This window comes from Myxocyprinus asiaticus, chromosome 29 (genome assembly GCF_019703515.2).
Source record: "Myxocyprinus asiaticus isolate MX2 ecotype Aquarium Trade chromosome 29, UBuf_Myxa_2, whole genome shotgun sequence".
Classification (NCBI taxonomy): Eukaryota; Metazoa; Chordata; class Actinopteri; order Cypriniformes; family Catostomidae; genus Myxocyprinus; species Myxocyprinus asiaticus.
In genome coordinates, this window is record NC_059372.1 from 36,772,409 (window position 1) to 36,795,639 (window position 23,231).

Consider the following 23,231-nt stretch of genomic DNA (forward strand, 5'->3'; position numbering starts at 1 on the left):
GAACAGCGGTGAAACACTTTCTTAAGATGTGTTACATTTATACAAGTTCATACTGTTGTGAGTGAAAAGGTGGATATGACGTCATTGAGGAACTTTCCCTTGGGAACTTAATAGAGGAGCTACATCATGTTTCTACAGCTTAACAAGAAAACAGTTAGAAACGCTTTGACAGACGAAACATAAATACATGATTACATACCGTGTCAATGTTTTTTATGAGGTTAGGGTATTTTTGCAAGAAATGCAAACCAATGTAGCCTTTAACATCATACAGAAAGCTACAACCAATATATCTATGACGAAAATGTACGTTGGAGCATAACTTTTCTCTCTAGTAAGACCTTTGATATTAGAGCAAAGATGTACTGTAAAAATCTTATTCTTAATGAGAATTTAAATATTGTTTTTCTGTAAAAATATCAAAAAATCCTTAAAGCAAGATCAATTTAAGTGAATTTTCTTACTTTATTTACTTGTTTATAGTTAAAATAAGTGAAAAATGTGCCAGTACTGAAGAAGTAATCCAAAGTATTTAGAATATGTTACTGACCTTGAGTAATCTAACAGAATACATTACAAATTACATTTTACAGCATGTATTCTGTAATCTGTAGCGGAATACTTTTTAAAAGTAACCTTCCCAACCCTGGTGATACATGTGAAGGCATCTTTTTTAATTAACATTTCTGTGAAATTTTATCTAAATGTAACATAATATGCAATTTATATTAACATCTAATGTGAGAATTACGAGTAATTTGAATGAACTGCTTAATACAACTTGGTGGTCATAAATTCTGAAACCAATGTATTCTTTTTCAACTAACATCAATAATTGTAAACTAACACCAAAACAACTTTACAACTCAAGTATACAAAATTAATGCTTCTTTTTTATGTTTTTGAGCAAAATCTATTCTATTTACTTGCATGAAATGCCGAATGTTGATGCGTGAGTATGCTTTAAGCTGGTTCTACATTAGATCTGCAGAATAAAATGTGGACGATTTCCTCTTTCAAGCCCTATTTAGACTAAGGTGTGCATGAACATTTGCTCTCGCCACACCGCCTTTAGGCCGTAGTACCCTTGATTTAGTTGATTTGTTATGTTTGTTACATCTGTCATGTCTGTTTTGTACAGGAATGTGTGTCTGTGTGTGTGACTGTATGTGTGTGTGTATGTTTGTAAACATGTCCCAGTGAGAGACTAAAAAGTGTGTGAGATATATGGGAAAGAGGAAAAATATAAGTAAAAATATTATTCATAGATGTACAAATAAAAAAAAAAATAAAAAAAATCTACATAATATCATGTGTAAAACCACAGTTGATGCCTGGGTCAAAATTGGCCCGTGATCGCAAAAGATGTAGGCTTATCAGATGTAGGCCTCTTTTAAAAAAAACTGGTTATATCTCTTAAACAAAAAAGTATAATGTGTATTTTGATAGTCTTGACAAAGTCCCAAAAGTTGGTTCCCGTACTAAAAACTATGTGGTATTTAAAAATTATTATCTACCTCTCCCAAAACAAAAATGGCCCAAATGCAATAGGAGGGTTAAATTATTAGTATTAGCCTGTTATTATTTATTTATTTATTTATTCATTTATTTATGGACAAAATCAGTGAGAACCACTGCACAACAGCCACCAATATACTGTGATGTGTATCCATGTAAAAAATAAATAAAAATAAAAAAATCACAGTGACATACATAGGCTTCCATAGACTTTCTCCCTATTACTATAATACAAAGTGTGTCTCTGGGCATGTTGTGACATATTTTACCAAAGGTGTGGTGCAATGGTTTATGCATGGTTACAGGCAGTGTAGAGAGAAGTGACCTACAGTTAGTCTGTCTATAATAGAGCCATGTGTATGCCTATGTGAAATGGGTTCAGCAGCTGCACGTTGATAATAAACACTGCTTAAAAGATGTTTATGAATACACAGATTAATTCATCCACATGTCAGAGAATTAGTTTGGTCACGGAGAAATTAGGAATATGGTTAAATTACCATATTTCAGTCATGACAACTCTCGGAAAGAGTTGAGCAAAAAGAACCTGTCACCATTCAAAGTGTCATGCCTGAACTTAGTCATTTCATTCATTACAACTCTCTGAAAGATTTAAGCATGTTAATGTGAGTATGACATATTTATAGGAGCTCTAGGTGGACTTCATCTGCTGCACTGCTGCTGCTGCAGAGCAAGTACTGAGACTTGCTATTGCTAAAAAATACACAGACATACTAAGTTAAGCATGTGGACATGATGCTGCTGCTGCACAATTTGACCAACACAAGACATGATGCATCTAGCATGTAGGACATATTGCTGCTGCACAATTAGATATACATACAGTCCCCCAACAAAGCAGGGAAGCTGCACAAAAGCATAACACAAAACACAACCCTCCAGCCAAACATATCTACCACCAAGACTTGTGTACTGCTGCTGCTCCGAAGAGCCATGTAAACCGAGTGTATGCTAGCTAAGTTTTCCTTGGCCTGCTGTCATAATGGCATATGATGGCATAATTCTAATGAACTAAAAATGGCTTAAATGGCTAGTAACCTGACTCATAATGTGTACCTGGAAAGCCCAGAGATTATTTAGTGACTTAGTCGAGCTATGTGTGAATTTATTTAAATGAATGACCTACGATAGAGATGTGTGCCAGTGCCTAGTTTTTATGGCTTACCTTGATAAAGACACATTTCTGTGTGTCATGGCCAAAAGAACACCTCACTGTGCAAGCTGATAGATGAACAAGACCCAGCAATCATCTGAGCAAAAAGCATTTTTTAGAGAAAACTCTCGCAGCGTGTCACGGGCTTACTTGCAAACTCAGCATATTTTTGGCAATGAGAGCGTACGCAAGCTGGTCTTACTCTTATGCTACACTGGATCTTCCAACTTTCTACTAGGAAAAGTGCAATGGAATGCCACTTAAAGTCAGAATTTCAACTAGTGTGGAAATTTTTGAGTCCGAGTCCACCGAGATGAAGGTGTGTGACGTCACACAAACATGTTGGCACTCAGGGAAATACACAAAGTAAATGATAAACATTTACAAAACCAAACAAAACATTGAAAAAATGCAGCGAAATTGCAGCAAAGATGAATTTACAAAGATGATATTGCTACTGTATTTATGAAACATTAAAGCAGAAATTAATTTATTTGATTGTTTTAAAGAAAACCAAATGATTATGCGATATTTGTGTTTGTTTGCCTGTGGTGGGGTTGCCCTGTCTGTCTACACAAAATCCAGAAAATTCCTGTGCGTCACTGACAGAGACACGCGAGGAGCAGAGAGACTGTGTGTGTAAACTGTGTTAAAATAGCAGACGAATGTGAGAGCCTGATGAATTCAGCACAGCTCTTTCACTCTTGTGTTTACTGTTATAAACAGAAAACAGATACTTCCCTGAGGAGCTGTGTAAATAATGGGCAAATATGATCTTCAGTGAACTATAAATGAGTTTTTAACAGCTGTCACACATTAATCTGTTACTGTACTGTAAGTTAAATAATGTTCAAATTAGTTACTAAGATTGTGAACTTCTTTACATTTTTGATGGTATATGGATTAATAAAAATGTTAGATCTAATCACTGTATAGATTTATAGGTTACTGTATTTTTTCTCAAAGAATTTACCAGCCAAAGTTAATATATTTTAATATACAGTCATATAAAATTGATATATTAATAATATATTTCATAAATATTAATATGTTCAATAAATGTCAGTTATTTTATGCATTTTACGATGGCTTCAATCCACAGTTATGATTGTCTAGTTGCTTGTCTATACAGTATGTAAAGTATACAGTATGTATTTTGTTTGGATGATATTGCATGAAGATTTCCAGCAAGGGGCAGACTCAACCATCATTAGGAACACTGTTTTTTATTATAAAGAATCTATAATATAATATAATATAATATAATATAATATAATATAATATAATATAATATAATAAAACTTTGCATTTACATTTATTCACAATCATTTCAGTTTACTATCATGATATGACAGTTTAATCATATTTCAGCAATATGGTAAAGTGAAGTGAAAAAACTTATTGGCTAGATCCTTTAAAGAACCATCTTTTGATGTGAGCCAGACAGAAAAGCTTTCCCACAAGTTTTATGGCACTTCATTTGCTGTGTTTAGTGGAAATACATAAATAATCCATGTTCTGATTCTCTGGCAGAGTGTGGTGACTGCTGTAAGAAGCCAGTCTGGCTTTAGCCTGAGAATATTGTCATTACATTGACCCCATATGATGATGCCGTAATCTAAGGTGTCTGTTTACTAAGGAGGATTCATTCATAGATTACACAACTCTAACCATATCTGATGGAAAAATAAAAATAATATTAATTTACTTTCTTAAAATAATAGTATGGCCATTTCAGTTAGTGGAGCAATAAAAGCTAGGAACAACAGGCATAAAAAAAAAAAACAACAATAATGAAATAGGACAATATGAGGATTTGCCTATTGGTATAAGACATACTGTGCATTTATTCATACAGTAACTTCACTCATATATATATATATATATATATATATATATATATATAAAGCAATATCACACGAGCAAGAGTGCGATATGTCCCTACATCAGCACTGCTGTGATTACCTATGACCCTGGGCCTGCGGCCGAATCACAGCAGTGCTGATTTAGGGCCATATAGCATGGTTGCGAGTGTGATATTGCTTATATACAACAGTTCAATGAACAAGTAAATTGTAAAAAATTATGAAAAACTGAGCATGGTCATAAAAAACAAATTTTTGCATGGAACTACTTTCTTACGTGACGGATCAGAATCTGCTGTTGCTGGTTTAAACCAAATGATGCGTCTTAGCCTCTCAAAAATATCACTTTAGAACTACTAGTATCACAGCTTGGGCTGTTTCTAACATGTTATTGGAGAAACAAGGATGTGTGTGTGTGTGTGTGTGTGTGAGTGAGAGAGAGAGAGAGAGAGAGAGATGGAGCGTGAGCGATCACCTGTTGATGATGCTGTAGTCTGTTAGTCAGCTTTCTGAAGATAATGTCATTTTGGTCAAATTCTTCTCATCTGGAAAAATAGACGTCCAAGCGGGGTATTCCTCCCTATTTCGTGGTGGCCGGTGCGCAAGAGTCATTCACTATAGAAACCGCAATCTTCTCCGCCATTTTGAACAGTATTTTCTCTCCAATGTGGAAAGTCCGGTGAGAGGTAATCGGCTTGAGTTTGTGTAATCAATCAGTCTGTTGTGTCTCTCAGCTGTGATGAGCCTTAATGCTGAAGTTGTTCGTTTAAAGCTGTTTAAAGCAATTTCTTAGCTTTAGTAGTGTAGTAGTAATACGAGCGATCACGGAGTGCTATTGAATATAAACAGTGAGTGATGCTGATTCACTTCACGTCTCCAACTGGCTCATATTACACACAAAAATGGACTTTTGCCTCCACCTGCTGGCTAAAATATGTAATGTCACAATATTAAATGTAAAGTGACAGATATACAGTAGTTCTTAACACATCTGCACTGCTCTTTCACTTTAGATTAGAATGGCACAAACACAAGCGGAGTGATACACACAGTGAACCGTCTGAGTGCTGATGGTCATGAGACCATCAGCACTCATGGAACGTCTCTCGTTCAATCATATTCGATGACTGGAACAAACTGTTGTGTGTGTGTGTATATATATATATATATTAGCCTATTTTGTAAGATTTACGCATTTCAATTTCATGGAAAAATTCCATCAAATTATGTAATTTTAACAAAACTAAATAAATATAACTTGTTTTATTAATATACATATTTAGTTTTTTTAAATTGTTAAATTTGTTAAAGATAAAGTGTTTTCCATTACTGTAAATTCCAGAAACAGATTCGGGCCCCTTTATTCAGTAATAGTCATAGTATGTACTGCAGTATTAGTTTGATGTTCAAAGGCCAGCATGAGGGAAACAGGGCTTGGATGAGACTGTAGGGGGATCTATGGGAAGAGGAGAGAATTCATGGAGGCATGCAGCACTGCTGCTTGACTGGACAGCTGCTGGATTTGTCAGATCAGACCAAAACACTACACAAATATTCACACCCAGAAACACTGTATCAAACTGAACATATATGGACAGCACAGAGAGTGTTGGCTTGCCAGCAAATCTGGTTACTTGTAAGTATATGCTGTGTTTTACATGCTGGTCTACTCTCTTGCATTGTTTGCTGGTGTCCCTACTAGGCCTCTTTAACAAGCTTAAATGGATAGTTCACCCAAAAATGAAATTTATGTCATCATTTACTCACCATTGTGCTGTTCCACACCTGTTTGACTTTCTTTAATCTGTGGGACACAAAAGGAGATGTTTGGAAAAATGTCAATCACCATTTACTTTCATTGTATCTTTTTCCCATACAATGAACGTGAATGGTGACTGAGGCTGTCACTGCCTACATCTCGTTTTGTTTTCTGCAACAGTCATACAGGTTTGGAACAACATAAGGGTGAGTAAATGATGTCAGAATTGTGATATTTTAGACAGATAAAAATATTAGGCAGAAAGATTTGTAGAACATAGGCTCAGGAAGGCATTAAGACACCTAAAACAAATAAAATTCACCTAGTGAAATTGTTTTTTCATATGGCAGTTCAGGGCTTCCGTAATTTGTTTATTTAGTTAGTATAAAGTAATTTTTTGCCACTTTGAATCTTATGAAAACACAATTATTTTCATGGAAATTAAATAATAAAATCACTTGTTTATTAAAACATTTAGTATCGATATTCTTCTCATTTCTCTCAGTACATCACTTTCGGAAGTACCGACAATTTAGGGTTGATCCGTCAGTGCATTAGATAACAAAACATCAAACCAAGTGGCATTTATTTTAAAGAAAGAGAGCACAGGCACGCTTTTCAAGCAAAACATTTAACAAAAAATCTTTTTAAATTAGGTTTAAAATCATAAAAAAATAAAATAAATAAATAATAATAATAATAAAAAAATAGATATACTGTTCCAAATTAAGACATACGTTTTTGTACTTTTTCTGTCAAACATTAGTGAAACATGTCCACAGTTACTGTAATGTGCGAACTACACCTATGGTTACTATGCTTGGACAACTGTGTGAACTTAAGGAGAACTGACTTAAAACATCAAATACAAATCACCAGTTGGTTAAAAGTAATTGTAAAAATTGTTACGTTTTATGTAAAGGTGTAGCATAATTTCTTTGTCATTTTGTTTTGATATTTTGTTATCTTGTGCAATGACATTCAGATATTTTAAAGAGTAGCATAAGAGTTTAAATAATTTTTCAGTCAATTCTTGGCTTGAGTAAATAAACCAGACAAGTTATGGTCCCATGGCACAACAAACAGACTGATAGTAAAGAGCTGTGGTGTGTGTGTGTGTGTGTGTGTGTGTGTGTGTGTGTGTGTGTGTGTGTGTGTGTGTGTGTGTGTGTGTTTGTGTGAATGTGTATGTGACCCCCAGGAACAAATTTGCAGATTTGCTGAGCATTTCTGTGAGGTCCTGGAGGAGGGGAAATCCCTCAGCCAGGAAAACAATGTGGGACAATGTGGGGATGACCCTGCTGAGGCTGCGGTGCCTCAAATATTGGAGGAAGAAGTCACCCCCTGTGAGTGGTTGGCTGAGGTGCCATCTGTTGAGGAAGTACTGAAGGCGATCCAGAGTCTGAGACGGGAAAGGCACCGGGCAGAGATGATCTCCCAGGCAAAATGCTGAGGGAGGGTGGTGTTTGTGCACAGACTGCCCTACATGACATCATAACAACAGTCTGGACCACTGGATGGGTTCCGCAGGATTGGAAGGATGCCCTGGTGGTCCCCCTCTTTAAGAAAGGGGACCGCACAGACTGTAACAGCTACAGGGGCATCTCACTCCTTAGTGTGCTGGGAAAGGTCCTGGCAAGGATTATTCAATATTGCCTCACTAGGCATGCTGAGGAGAGGCTTGCGGAGCCCCAATGTGGTTTCAGGAAAGGGCGGTCCTGCATGGATGCCATATTTTCTGTCCGTCTGCTACAGCAGAGGTGTAGGGAATTCCAACAAGACCTACATCTCTGCTTTATTGACCTGGTCCTGGCCTATGATACCATCAGTAGGCCTGGGCTCTGGGTTGTTCTTCATGCTTTCGGAGTCCCTGACCCTCTGTTCGCGATCATTAAGGACCTTCATGAGGTAAAACTACGTGGCCAGGAGTCAGAGCCATTCTCTGTACACCTTGGGGTGCAACAGGGATGTCCTCTTGCTCCCACATTATTTAACATCTATTTTGACCACGTAGTTCGTGAAGCCTTCAATAGCTGTACCGGAGGAATTTCCATCTGGTACAGATACAATGGGAGGCTGATCAATGCCCTGGTGCGGTCAAGGGATGGCTCCCTATTGCTCAAACATGTTATGTATGCCGATGATCTGGTAATTGCTACTCACTCAGAGGAGGAGTTGGGGGTGCTGCTGCTGAACCTGGAGCTTGCCACTGAGAGGTGGGGCCTTACCATCAGCCCCACCAAAACTAAGCACCTGCCTGGGTATTTTGTACCATCGGACACAACACCAGGCTGGATTGTGTGAGGAGCTCACAAATCCTTGAAAGATCTGGACAAAGTCCCATCAGTGAGCTACTCTGGCAGGCAAGGCTGCGTTGGCTGGGCCATGTAGCCCGCATCCCCAGCCATCGCATGCCTAAACAGCTTTTGTTTGGCTGGATTGAGGGGGCTAAACGGGCGCAGCATGGGTTGGAGAGGAGATAGAGTGATGTGGTACAGGAGGATCTGGAGCTGAGTGGACTTGCCTCTGACTGGTACCAGTGGTGTCAAGATCGGCCCCTGTGGAGCAGGCTTGTGAAGGACGCTACTGGGCAGTTGGAGGCAGTCACTCACAACAATGAGCAGAGCGTCGGGTGGATAAAGCACAGCAAGTTGGCACAGTAGGGGGCACAGGTGGTCCATCAGCCAGTCATCTCAGTCAGTCGACCCATGGCATCTGCCAGCGGGCTTTCGACACTTCACGTGGCCTCAAGGTGCACATAGCCTGGCACAAGCGTCGTGGTGACAACACCGCCACTTAGTGGTGATTGGCGGTTGTTGTGTATATGCATGTGTGTGTGTGTGTGTGTGTGTGTGGGTGGGTGGGTTTGGGTAGTTTACGAAGACATTTTTTTAGGTTACAAACTGGTAATTACTAGGGTATTATGCTATAAATGTGGTTTATGAGGACAATTCTAGTGTCCTCATAATTCAAATTGCTTAAAAAACATACTAAACAAAGTTTTTTGAAGATGTAAAAATGCTGAAAGTTTTTTGTATGGGTTAGGTTTAGGGTTAGGGGATATAATCTATAGTTCGTACAGTATAAAAATCATTATGTCTATGGAGAGTCCTCATAAAGACAGCCACACCAACGTGTGTGTGTGTGTGTGTGTGTGTGTGTGTGTGTGTGAGAGAGAGAGAGAGAGAGAGAGAGAGAGAGAGAGAGAGAGAGAGACCAAAAGAGCGAGTGATTTAGTGTATTCTAATAATATCCTCCAGTGACAGATTAGAGATGTACTAACAGTGCAGTTAAAAAAGTGGACACATCTCTCTTCCTGTATCTGTGATCAGTCTGAGGACAGCACAATACATCACCACACTGTGAGGTAAGAAGCTTCTACTGATGAAGAAATAATCACAAATAATCATTGAAACTAAATATATTCCATAATAACATGTATGTAAAGTTTTCAGTTTTCCTCAATATTAACAATATCATATCCTCAATGTCTCATATAGACATTCTTTCATAATCTCCATCATTACTCAATGTCTCTGATAATGGTCAGGTAAGTTGATGGATTATTATGTAAGTTATTGTTATTACGAAAGCGTTGGATCCAGTTAAAGGGGATATTTTTTAATAGAACAGAATAGAATAGTTGGATGCTATAGTATGGTCTATCAATGATTTCAAGACATATAATCAATTTAGAAAATTATTTTGAGAAAGTTTCTGAAAGATTTGCTTTTTCTTCCCTGATAGTTTAAATGAATATTCCGGATTCAATACAAATTAAGCTCAGTTGACAGCATTTGTAGCGTAATGTTCATTACTACAGGAAATAATTTAGACTCTCCCTCATTTATAACAAAAAAACAGTAAGGCACTAACATTGGAAGATAAAGGCGCCAGTCTCTAAATGCTAAAATACACATTGTTTCAAAATCATAGCCACAAGATAAAAATATTGTATGTGTTAACATGATTTTAGTGTGATAAAATCTCTGTTGTACATGATTTTTTTGTGTGATAATGCTTACTGCCAGGGATTACCAGTGTTACATGCTCATGGCAACAAAGTTGTAATATTGGCTATAACTTTACACAGATAAGGTTATTAACAATTTGTATCACATTAAAATCATGCTGACATGCATATTGTTTATGTCTTGAGGCTATACTTTTGAAACAGTGTGTATTTTAATGGCAATGGACTGGCCCCATTCACTTCCATTTTAAGTGTCTTGCTGTAACTGATTTTTTTTTTGTTTTTTGTTTTTTGTTTTTAATAAACAGGGGATTAGTCAAAATGATTTTTGGTGGAAATCAACATTATGCCACAAATGCTGTCTATTGAGCTTAACTTACTAAACCTGAAACATTCCTTTAGCTCTTTTATAAACCATTACAGCTGCTATATATGCATATTTATTCAGATTTTTGTAAATTAATAAAGAGATCTATTGCAGCATCATGCATTCATTTTTTCTAAAGAGAACAATCATACCTCACTAAATGCTTTAACCATTTAGATTACTTTCTATTTGCGGAGCCAGACCGGTCCAAATTGTTGCCTTTGCATTAATCCAGATAAGAAAGCAGGGGATCATTCATGACTTTGTGTTTAGGTGGCATTTAGGTCACTGATCAGAGATGTGCAGAAAAATGTGAGCGGGTCAGAAGAGGACAGGATGTGGCCATAATGTTTTCCGAGATTCATTCAATGGGAATTCAGTGGGAGAACAATGCTACATTTTATTTAAAGTGTCAAATTCATCTACAATATGTTGAATAGAATTATTCTGCTTTCTTTTTCTCTCTTTTAGAGTTTTAGTGCTCAGCTGCCTAGATGCCTGAACAAGGGTGAGTTTAAATCCATAAAATATCACAGACAACTATTTGATTTGTGTTTGTTTGATTTTGATTTGTTTTAAATAAGTCATCAGCATATAATAATGTTTCAAGAGGTAAGACATTCATTGTTTTTAATATAATGAATGACTAAAATGCTGATTACGGTGGAAATCTGTATTACCTGTATTACCTGTATTGTGTTCTATAACTGTCACATTTCTGGTCCAGAGAAAGTCCAAGATCTCAGCCTCAAGGAAGCTTATATTAAAGGTTAGTCTGCAACACATTATGTCTGCCATAATGCTAGAGTGTTGTGGGTTGTTGTCAGGGCATTGCTATGTGGTTGCTAGGGTGTTACTTACTGGCCCAAAGTCCAACTTTCATGCACTTCTTGCCAAATTGTGAGAACTGCGTTAGGGGTTTATTCTAATCCCAAACCCCAATGTTCCCTTTGGTTTATATGGGAGTTCATTAATGACTAATAATTCATTTACAAATGCCTTATAAAGTATTTATACGCAGCTATAACACCGTGAATAAAAAGGGCAACTTTCATGCACTTCTTGCAAAATTGTGAGAATTGCAAATTACATGTTTGTAAAACCTTAAAGGAATATTCTGGGTTCAGTACAAGTTAAGATCAAGTGACAACATTTGTTGATTACCACAAAAATGTATGTGGACTTTTCTTGAAAAACAAAAATCAGGGTTACAGTTAAAAACATATAATGGAAGTGAATGGGGCCAATCTGTAAACATTAAAATACTCACTGTTTCAAAAGTATAGCCACACGACATAAACAATATGTGTGTAAACATGATTTTAGTGTGATAACAGAAGAATTAATGTAAGTTCTTTTATAAAATTATAAGCTTCACATTTCTGACTTTAAACCATCAAAAAATTGCCTCACTGTAACCTCGTTTTTTTTTTTTTTTTTTTTTTTTTTTTTTTTTTTTAAGAAAATGAGGGACGAGTCAAAATAATTTTTTGTGGTAATCAACATTATGCCACAAAATCTGCTGATTGAGCTTAACTTGTATTGAACCCGCAATATTCGTTTAATAAATTAATTCAAATTCATATTTATATTTATCAACAAAAATGCCTTAATTATTTATGCCACAATGCAGTAAAAATAGACTATTATAGTGAGATTAAAAGGAGGGATTATGCATATTCATTACTGTGATGACACTGTTGACTTGTGTTGTTACTTGCCTAGTCATGTTGATGTCAAAAGAATGGTGCTTCTCCGAAAGCTGTCCAAACTTACAGTAGTTACCTAAAATCCTCTAGAAAAAGACTTTTCAGGTGTTCATGCTCATTCACAGCATATATCATACAATAAACTTTGATGATCATACTAAACTTTACTGTATGTACATAGGTTTCTAATGTTGGCCACTCCTTAATACATTCTTAATGCATTTTCATTGTTTACTAATGTTGAATAAGTGATATTAAACATTTATAACATGTGGAGTAACATATTTACAGGTATTGTATAAAAGCATGAAAGTCACTTGAACCACATATAGATGCTTTACAATGCATTTGTAAATGAATTATTAGTCATGAATGAAGCCCTTTATAAACCCTTAACATACGAAACATTCAAGTTAAGTGTTACCACAATGGTAATAGTGAAGCTTGCCTTGCCTAACATTGAATTTTTTTTTTTTTTTTTTTTTTTTTTTTGAGCAAAGAAACCCCACTAGATGGCAGACATGTGTCTAAACCAAAAAAAAATGTTGACATTTACTTGGGTCAACATTAAAGCATGGATGTCTGTGTGTGTCTATAGAGTTTGATGGTGGCCAAAGCCAAGGAGGAGCTGGATCAGGAGGTGTTGGATAAGGATGAGGAGAAACACAGGTATTTGTTGGAGAAAGCTCCTCCTCTGCAGACACATGTCCTTTGCTGAGCTGCAGGTAACCTCATATCTTATTCCTGTATTTAAATAAAGTGTTCCTATAGCTCAATAGAGCATGGTGCTAGCAATGCTAATGTTGAGGTTCGATTCCCAGGGAGCCCATGTACTGATAAAATGTATACTTAGAGTGCACTGTGTGTTGCTTTGAATATATTAAAAGCATCTACCAAATACATAAATGTACGGTCTATCTCCAAACATTTGTCTCATTTGAAAAACTTGAAATCTAATGGTACAATCACTGCTGCTCACCCCACGCCACCCCAACCCCTTATTTTGCATATTAGCTTTCATAGTTTAGATGCAAATGTCTTGACCAATGTCTATCTTAATTTGACTAATTGCTGTGTAAATAGCCATCCATGTCAGCAACTGAGGTCATAATTGTGTGCTGTATTCGAATTAATATGATAAGTAGGAAAATTAGGCAAGTGGTGTTTGTTTCTCATGTTACCAGTCCTTTTGGTTAAGCATTTAATGTTGTTAGTCAGCTTCATTGTGTAATATTGTTTACCAATGAATGTAATCTCATCTTAATATAAGCATCCACATCAAATAGGATTAACACAATTTAATTAACATTTCTGGCTTCTCTTTTAGGAACTGTGCCGAGAGCTGTATGCAAAGATTGATGTGGTGGATGAGGAGCGCCAATATATCGAAGCTAAAGTCTTACTGAATAAGTGTGAGGTATGAAAATCCACACAATCCATAGATTAACAACATCTAATGAGCTGTCTTGCTGTCTGCTGCCTACATAGGCAATATCCTAACTGAAATGGAACCTTGCAAGTGACCAATTTTGAACACCTCTCTCAACACAACTCTGTTACTTCATAAAAATGTATGTAACATAAATAACAGTCTGCCTGCACAGAGACTCGACTGATTTCAACAGTTTCAAGTTAGCACATTGTGCAATTTTAATTAGATTAAACCGTTTTTACCTCTACTTTGTGATATGTTTTGTAGCTTGGCATGTTGCTAAGCTGATAACTTGGTATTCTAATAAGCATAAAAATACATAGCATACTCAAGTATTGAGTAAAATAGTGCAATTATAATTAAATTGAACTATTTTTATCGCTACTTTGTGGAATGTTTGGTAGCTTAGCATATTGCCCAATGTCTGTGTTTCTTTGCCCACTCTAACCTTTTCTTTTTGTTTTTCTGTTTCAAAAGTGGCTTTTTCTTTGCAATTCTTCCCATAAGGCCTGCACCCCTGATTCTTCTCTTTACTGTTGTACATGAAACTGGTGTTGTGTGGGTAGAATTCAGTGAAGCTGTCAGCTGAGGACATGTGAGGCATCTATTTCTCAAACGAGAGACTCTGATGTACTTATCCTCTTGTTTAGTTGTACGTCTGGCCTTTCACATCTCTTTCTGTCCTTGTTAGAGCCAGTTGTCCTTTGTCTTTAAAGACTGTAGTGTACGCCTTTGTATGAACTCTTCAGTTTTTTGGCAATTTCAAGCATTTCTAGCCTTCATTCCTCAAAACAATGATTGACTGATGAGTTTTTTTTGTTTTTTTTTTGTTGCCATTTTTGACCTAATATTGACCTTAAGACATGCCAGTCTATTGCACATTGTGGCAACTCAAAAACAAACACAAAGACAATGTTAAGCTTCATTTAACAAACCAAATAGCTTTCAACTGTGTTTGATATAATGGCAAATGATTTTCTAGTACCAAATTAGCAATTTAGCATGATTACTCAAGGATAAGGTGTTGGAGTGATGGCTGCTGGAAATGGGGCCTATCTAGATTTGATCAAAAATGACTTTTTTCAAATAGTGATGGTGCTGTTTTTTACATCAGTAATGTCCTGACTATACTTTGTGATCAGTTCAATGCCACTTTGGTGAATTAAAGTACCAATTTCCTTCCAAAACAGCAAACTCTGTACATTATTCCAAACTTTTGTCCGCCAGTGTATATACAGTTGTGCTCAAAAGTTTGCATACCCTGGCAGAAATTGTGCAATTTTGGTATTGATTTTGAAAATATGACTGATTATGCCAAAAAACTAAGGATAGTGATCATATGAAGCCATTTATTATCACATAGTTGTTTGGCTCCTTTTTAAATCATAAGGATAAAAGAAATCACCCAAATGGCCCTGATCAAAAGTTTACATAACCTTGAATGTTTGGCCTTGTTACAGACACACAAGGTGAAACACACAGGTGTAAATGGCAATTAAAGGTTAATTTCCCACACCTGTGGCTTTTTAAATTGCAATTAGTGTCTGTGTATAAATAGTCAATGAGTTTGTTAGCTCTCACGTGGATGCACTGAGCAGGCTAGATACTGAGCAATGGGGAGCAGAGGTCAAATGACCTACATAACAAGGTAATGGAACTTTATAAAGATGGGAAAGGATATAAAAAGATATCCAAAGCCTTGAAAATGCCAGTCAGTACTGTTCAATCACTTATTAAGAAGTGGAAAATTCGGGGATCTCTTGATACCAAGCCAAGGTCAGGTAGACCAAGAAAGATTTAAGCCACAACTGCCAGAAGAATTGTTCGGGATACAAAGAAAAACCCACAGGAAATACAGGCTGCTCTGGAAAAAGACAGTGTGGTTGTTTCAAGGAGCACAATACGACGATACTTGAACAAAAATGAGCTGCATGGTCGAGTTGCCAGAAAGAAGCCTTTACTCCGCCAATGCCACAAAAAAGCCCAGTTACAATATGCCCGACAACACCTTGACACGCCTCACAGCTTCTGGCACACTGTAATTTGGAGTGACGAGACCAAAATAGAGCTTTATGGTCACAACCATAAGTGCTATGTTTGGAGAGGGGTCAACAAGGCCTATAATGAAAAGAATACCATCCCCACTGTGAAGCATGGTGGTGGCTCACTGATGTTTTGGGGGTGTGTGAGCTCTAAAGGCATGGGGAATCTTGTGAAAATTGATGGCAATTTGAATGCAGCATGTTATCAGAAAATACTGGCAGACAATTTGCATTCTTCTGCACGAAAGCTGCGCATGGGACGCTCTTGGACTTTCCAGCACGACAATGACCCTAAGTACAAGGCCAAGTTGACCCTCCAGTGGTTACAGCAGAAAAAGGTGAAGGTTCTGGAGTGGCCGTCACAGTCTCCTGACCTTAATATCATCGAGCCACTGTGGGGAGATCTCAAATGTGCGGTTCATGCAAGATGACCAAAGACTTTGCATGACCTGGAGGCATTTTGCCAAGACGAATGGGCAGCTATACCACCTGCAAGAATTTGGGGCCTCATAGACAACTATTACAAAAGACTGCACACTGTCATTGATGCTAAAGGGGGCAATACACAGTATTAAGAACTAAGGGTATGCAGACTTTTGAACAGGGGTCATTTCATTTTTTTCTTTGTTGCCATGTTTTGTTTTATGATTGTGCCATTCTGTTATAACCTACAGCTGAATATGAATCCCATAAGAAATAAAAGAAATGTGTTTTGCCTGCTCACTCATGTTTTCTTCAAAAATGGTACATATATTACCAAGGGTATGCAAACTTTTGAGCACAACTGTATATATATATATATATATATATATATATATATATATATATATATATACATATAGACCTTTTTCTTACTTCCTCTGCCATCTTGGATGGTTGTTAATCGCATTGCATCATGGAATTGTCTTCTCTACAAATATACTGTACATGTAAGGCTACTTCAAAATTTGTCCAAAAGAATGTATCTTAATCATGCATAATCATGTTGCCTACCTTTTGGAATTGCCTTCTAAAAGCCTATGATGCCTTAGTAGGCATACAGTAAATAGGTAGGTAAATGCTATCTAGTAGGGTTGCCAAATTTTTGCCACAAGAATATGGGATGCTTGTGAATTTTAAGTGTTTCAGTACTGGATGAGGGTTCCCCTCAAGCCTCTCAACACTAAAATATGAGACAAAAGGCATCCTGTATACAGGATGTCTTAATTTCGGCCAAAATACGGGACGTCCTGGCTAATATGAGACAGTTGGCAACCCTAGTTAGGCAAAGTGTAGAACAGAGCCTTAGTTTATCTTTATGCTTAAAGAAATCTAAAACAATAAGTGAACAAATGACTGTCTATCCCATAGATCAAAGACCTGAACATTAAGGTTCTTGACCTGAGGGGAAAGTTCAAGCGACCACCCTTAGGAGGGTGAGGGTTTCTGCAGATGCCATCCTCCGATCTCTCTTAGGCTCAAAGCACAAAGTCTCCATGGACCTGCAAGCTAATCTCAAATCTGTGAAAAAAGAGGATACTGAGAAGATACAATGTCATAAAAACACAAAATTTAATGAAAATGTTATATCTGTGGATCGCAACTGGTTTTGCATCAGGACCCAGATTTTACATTGGACATCAAATGGTGACCCAATATAGCATCCATATTGTTTATCATACAAATGTGTATATATATATATATATATATATATATATATATATATATATATATATATATATATATATATATATATATATATTATGTAGTCTGGATAGTATTTTCTTTTACCTTGTGTAGCTTTGTCAATGGTTTTTGAGGGTCAAGACATGTTGCCCTTGTTGGCATAGTTGGCTTCTACCAAGTGTCATAAATCTGCACCAAAATACTGAACGCACAACAACAAAATATATTCCAATTTTACTATGCTAACTATGCATGATTGCAGTTAGTTGGACTTTTTTATTTGCATCTAGTATTGTTTTTCTTCCCTGCTGCCTGCCACAACCCTATCATAACATACAGTACCTGCGACCCATTTTTGGGTCGTGACCCACCAGTTGAGAACCATTGTCTATTTTAACCAATTCAAGCAATGTATACCTAGACATATGGAAATGTCGATATTAATGCCTACAGATGAAGCCATATAGGGCGAAACCACACAAGTAGAACTTACACAATCTATTTTTTACAGTCCATTGCAATGTGTTGTCTTGAATTCTGCCAGATAAAATTATTTTTCAAGTAGAATGAAAGTGATCACAGAATGGCTTTTGGTGGCTGAACAACAGCTAAATGCCTTAGCTAGATCAAATTGCATGGAAAGCTACCCAGTGAAAGTCTTTGTCCCATGTGCTCATGGCCCACTTACAAACATATCCAAAATGATGAGAGAAAACTGTTAATCCCACACAGTTACACTAGTGACAGTTTTCCAAACATTACCTTATAACCGTACTCTCAAAACAATATGGTTTTGCACTTTGCCGACAGCGGATAAAGTTGTAGGCAATGCTCACTGTGTAGCTATGAAAAGAAACATTGCACAATTACTTTTCTGAGCTTAACAGAGCTCAGAAAGACTGAAATCATCACCAACAGCTGTTTGAAGAGCAGAGGTTCATGAGATCTGAAATGGTGGAGTAAAAGGCCACATTTTTAAAGACCAAACAGTGACAGTAACAATTCTTTTCAATGATTGTCTTGAATAGAATACAGTTTGGGTGTTGTACAAGAGACTCAGTAGTTGACAACAAAGGTTTGGTGCATTAGAAGAAAAGCTTTTGTTTGGGCAATATGATCACACAAGAAGTTGGGATAATGCTTCTGAAAGTTCCAGTACTCTAATCATTTTGTCGAGTTACTGACAAGCACCATCTCCCATCAGACGTTTTTGCATCAGTTCAAGTGTGTTTACCTTCTCCTGTGGCACGACCGGATATCAGCCACATGGAAAATCCAGGGTTCTAGTCCCGCGCTAAAACCAAGAAGTAATCGTGTTCACAAAATCAGTGACAAGCGCTGAAGTTCTATTTTCCCTCTAAGAATATTATTTTTTACTCAATGACGCTTAGGTTTTGGGTTGGGGTTAGGGTTTGGGTACTCACTGAACACTTTATTAGGAACACTATATTTATTCTGGGTAGGACCTCCCTTTGCTCTCAAAACAGCCTCAATTCTTTGTGGCATGGATTCCACAAGATGTTGGAAACATTCCTATGAGATTCTGGTCCAAGTTGACATGATTGCATCACACAATTTCTGCAGATTTGTCAGCTGCACATTCATGCTGTGAATCTCCCATTCTACCACATCCCAAAGGTGTTCTATTGGATTCAGATCTGGTGACTGAGAAGGCCACTGAAGAGCAGTGAACTCATTGTCATATTCATGAAACCAGTTTGAGACTACTTTTGCTTTGTGACATGCATTATCATGCTGGAAGTAGCTATTAGAAGATAGGTAAATTGTGGCCATGAAGGGATGCACTTGTAGTACTCAAATAGGCTGTGGCATTCAAGCAATGATTGGTTGGTATATACGGGCCCAGAGTGTGCCAAGAAAACCTTCCCCACACCATTACACCACTGCCACCAGACTGGACGGTTGACACAAGGCAGGTTGTGTCCATGGAAATAAATCGAGATTCATCAGACCAGGCTACGTTTTTCCAGTCTTCAAATGTCCAGTTTTGGTGAGCCTCTGCCCACTGCAGCTTCAGATTTCTATTCTTAGCTGAAAGAAGTGGAACCCGACGTGGTCTTCTGCTGTCATAGCCCATTCGACTCTAGGTTCGACGTGTAATGCATTCTGAGATGCTATTCAGTTCACTACAATTGTACAGAGCGGTTATCTGAGTTACTGTAGCCTTTCTGACAGCTCGAACCAGTCTAGCCATTCTCCGTTGACCTCTCTCATCAACAAGGCTTTTCTGTCCACAGAACTGCCACTCACTGGATGTTTGAGTAAATTCTAGAGACTGTTTTGTGTTAAAATCACAGGAGATCAGCAGTTAAAGGAATACTCAAACCAGCCCGTCTGGCACCAACAATCATGTCATGGTCGAAATCACTGAAATCAAAATTTTCCCCCCATTCTGATGGTTGATGTAACATTAACTGAAGCTCCTGATTTTTTTGCATGATTTTATGCATTGCACTGCTGCTACACAATCGCATGAATAAGTAGGTTTACAGGTCTTCCTAAAAAGGGCTTAGTGAGTGTACATTCCTCTTCACTGTATTACATCATTTACAGTTAAAAACAACTGCTTTTACAACTCGCTTTTCACACCCCTCTGCAGGCATTTCACCAAGAAACCAGAGCTCACGTGCCCTTACATGCAAAAATACTTCCCACTGTGGCCACTGGGGAAAGTGCTTTGAATTTTGTTAATCACAGACCGACTTTAGCTCAGAAAATCAACCTACTGTTTCCAAATTCACTATATGAGATCAGTCTGGTTTGACTGTATGGGGGGTGGGGGGTGGGGGGGGGGGGGGTTATGTGTTGTTGGTTATAGGTAGTATATAAATATAGATATACAAGACTCATGTGTGCTCCCTGAATGATAATAAGACTTTTATTAATATAAATATTATTAATATTTTTCTTATTGAGTATTTTGTCTTGTTTTGTAAAAAATATTAAAACATTCTTAAAACAAGATACATTTACTTTAAAGAATTAAGAGAATTTAAATTTTTTTTAATGCTTATGCATATATAAAAAGAAAAAACAAATATCTGCCAGTGGGGTAAGAAAAACAAATCAGGTCAGTTTATCTGTTTGATCCAAACAGGTAAAAAAGTGTTTTTTTTCTTACCATATTTGTAAATAGTTTTTACTTATTTTAAGCATAACCCCCCCCCCCCCCAGAATCACTTACTAACCATGTGTGTGCAAGTTTATATCCAGTCTTTAAACTCAGATAAGTAAACTGGGTTACTGGGTTTGTTTAGTATTCATGCAAAGATGCCAAAAAGGAACATGAAAGGAAGTGATGTAACTCTTGATAAAAATAAATAAAATAAAAAAAAAACAGATGGATTAAATGGAGCTGATTAAGGCAAACCCAGTGATAATATTATTAGTAATGCATGTCCAGAAGTTCCACAAAATAGATTGGAATACGAAAAAGTTATTTAATATCGAATATTTTTTTTTTACACATCACATGTAAGTTTACAGTAACACTGAGTAAAATGACCCACATCCCTTTAAAGTCCATCAATTTTCTTTCTTTGTGCAGAAGAGGCCAGTTGAGGATAGTGACTGGAGGAAGAACGTGGAGGCCATGTCTGGTATGGAGGGAAGAAAGAAGATGTTTGATGCTGCAAAAGGCCCCACCCAGTGAACCATTATCTAGTGAGGTTAAGAGTTAAGGTTATGCAACTTTTTGTTTGACAAATTGATCTAAATGGGTTAGGTTTAGAGTTCAATACTAAATACACTAATCTAATACCAGATACAGTGGTTCGAGTTTTCAGGTGTTGTAAACAGTTTATTGATAATTGTAGTGCACTGCAACTGCTCTACGTTAGACCAAATGATTGCATAACTTTCAAGTGGCAGATAAGTGAATAATTGAGAGCTTAGTTTATCATGTCAATATGCTGTTGGAAAAGCCAACAAAAGGGGTATGTATTACAAGAATAAACATATGAGTGAAATATGAGTTAATGTACCAGTCTCAGTGCACGTTTAGTTTCACTAGATTGCTAATGTGATAGGTTTGACAGTTTGTTTCTGTGATACTGTGTGTGTAGAATGTCTTAGTTAAGATTTTACCATTAATCTTTACAAACTATTGTTCACATAAGGTCATAATCTTGATGTGCATTGTAAAAAAACTGCACATAGATACAGGAAATTTAAGATAATTAAAATAAAGGCTCATACTCAAATTGCATGCAGATATATGTATAATTATACTGTTCACTCCAAAAAAGTGTAGACCAACACAGCTATTGAAATAATTTACACTGAAGGTGTGATGACATGCCATGCCAGTAAAATGCCTGAAGGACTAAGCGGCTGTACTGAGTGTCTTTGTTTAGTATAATCTAATGCAAATGTTCTTTAAATGGCCACTGAATGGAGGCCATAGGATCGTGAAGAGATGATGAGATAAGGAGGAGCTGCCATCTGAAGACTGTGGACTCCAACCCTTTATTTGCATAGTGGATATCTCTGTCTTCCCTGTGTTGGCATTGGGTGGGGCGTTCAGGTCACTTATGCTGCTTCCTTTAGTTATTTATGTTTAATAGTGAAGTTCATTATGCCATTCTTTATGTGGAATGTTTTTTTTCTTTATTTGCATAACTGAACAGGCTAAACAATAAATAAACTGAACAATATCACGGAAACCTGTCACCAGGTTTGTCATTCCAGTAGAGTTGGCCTATTATTTTCTTTTCGACCAAACCCTAGTATGCTGAATAGTCTACTGTGGCTTTTCAGGTGTCTGCTTGATGTTTCATATTGGCTTGGTCAAAGTACAGCAGGTCTACCTGTCTCTTAAAGGTGTGGCAAACAAACACCTCCAGACGATGTATTTCAATGGATTCTGAACTGTCGACCAAATGCCACTGTGAATAGCTAGCTTTGATTATGTCCTTTGCGTGACTGCATTAAAATGGTTTTGTCGTGCAGTCTATTGAATTTTTCAACTCCCGTAAAAGTTTAATTTTTATCAACAAAACTAGTTTTGTCTCAAATATAAGTTACTTGACATTGTTTACTTATTTGTTGATCTGTTATTGTCTGAAATATTTCGTTTGCCTAAGGGGTGCACAACACAACCAACAGAAATAAGACACATCACAACTAAATTAAGCCACAACGAAAAGCCACAGTACAACAGAAATAATACACAACATAACAAAATTAAACCACAACAAAATGGAAAAACCACAACACAAGGAAATAAGTCACAACACAACTAAATTATGCCCCAACACAATGGAAATAAGCACAACACAACAGAAAAACCACAACACAATGGAAATAAAACACAACACAACAAAATTAAGCCACAACAAAATGGAAAAACCACAACACAACAGAAATAAGACATAACACAGCAAAATTAAGCTACAACACAACAGAAAAACCACAACACAATGGAAATAAGACACAGCATGACAAAACGAAGCCACAACAAAATGGAAAAACCACAACATAAGGTAATAAGCCACAACATAACTAAATTATGCCCCAACACAATGGAAATAAGCCACAACACAACGAAATTAAGCACAACACAACAGAAAAACCAAAACACAACAGAAATAAGACATAACAAAGCAAAATTAAGCTACAACACAACAGAAAAACCACAACACAATGGAAATAAGACACAGCATGACAAAATGAAGCCACAACAAAACGGAAAAACCACAACATAAA

At 36.9% G+C, this 23,231-nt stretch overlaps 1 pseudogene; it reads left to right on the forward strand.

Moving 5' to 3' along the window:
• The first annotated feature begins 11,150 nt into the window (after positions 1 to 11,150).
• Positions 11,151 to 22,142, forward strand: LOC127420157 (troponin I, slow skeletal muscle-like; annotated as a pseudogene).
• Positions 22,143 to 23,231: the final 1,089 nt, after the last annotated feature.